This window comes from Octodon degus, unplaced genomic scaffold (assembly GCF_000260255.1).
Source record: "Octodon degus isolate 3935 unplaced genomic scaffold, OctDeg1.0 scaffold00112, whole genome shotgun sequence".
Taxonomy (NCBI): Eukaryota; Metazoa; Chordata; class Mammalia; order Rodentia; family Octodontidae; genus Octodon; species Octodon degus.
In genome coordinates this window covers 6,748,135-6,749,217 of record NW_004524688.1, presented here as the reverse complement: position 1 = coordinate 6,749,217, position 1,083 = coordinate 6,748,135, and positions in this window count along the sequence as shown.

Here is a 1,083-nt window from a genome sequence, read left to right as displayed (position 1 = left end):
GTTCTAGACGACAAGGATTATTTCTTGTTTAGAGATGGTGACATTCTTGGAAAAATGTAGAGTGAAGTAAATCACTGTTGAAGTGGCGTCACACAACGCTGCCCATTCTACTGAAGTTCTGCGTCTTTCATCATGTACATAATTTCCATGTCTCTTTTATAATAAACTGATGATATCTAAACTAACCATAAAAAAAAAAAATTTCTGGGACCAGGGAGATGGCTCAGTAGAATAAGCGCTTCCCTGTCAAGTGCAAGGACCTGAGTTCAATCCCCGGTAAAAAAAAAAAAAAAAAAAAAAAAAAAATCCTTCTTTTATGGAAAGACCAGCTTGCCCAGTAGCTAGCCCTGCACTTATTTTCACTTGGTTGAAAGAATGATAAAAGGGAACAACACAGGCATGAGTCCAGTGATAGAACTGCGTTCACTTCCCTAAGATGAGTATCACAGATTTCCTCATCTCTTTGTAAAGACACAGGTCTTTGCTTTTCTTGTGGCAAAGGCTGGAAGAAAAGTGCTGTAAGCGGTTCATTCCAGAAGATGTGAAGGGCAAATTGGTGTAAACTTGCTCTCAATTCTGACCATGGAGCTATGGAAATAAAATGAGAAAAGATTCTGTATGCCTTACTCCTAAGAAAGAAAAGCAAAATACCTTATGTCACTGTTGGGAGCCACCGAAACTGGAAATTGGTCAACTGTGTGAGAGCAGGACTAGGCCACAGTGCAGTCGAGCTGCCTCAGTCCTGAGGTCAGCTTCCCCGCTGTCAGCGAGTAGCCGCTAGTCAACCTTGTGTTGTGTCTTACTAACTTTGCAAAGGTATAAATAAACATCCATGCTGTTGTTTTGGCTGTCGTCTCACCAACCAGGTGAAAGGGCCACCACTTGACCCAGCTCTTGTCTTCTTGTCTATCTTTTCCTCATTCTTGCAGCCATTTCTTCCAGGTACAATGGATCACACTGAGACCAACTGATTGCTACATCTGAGTTTTGGCCTTTTACATTATATTGTTACAGCAGTTTCAGCTCACCAGAAGCACAGAAACCATGCAGCACTCAGAGAAGTGGAGGGACATGAACTTTTTT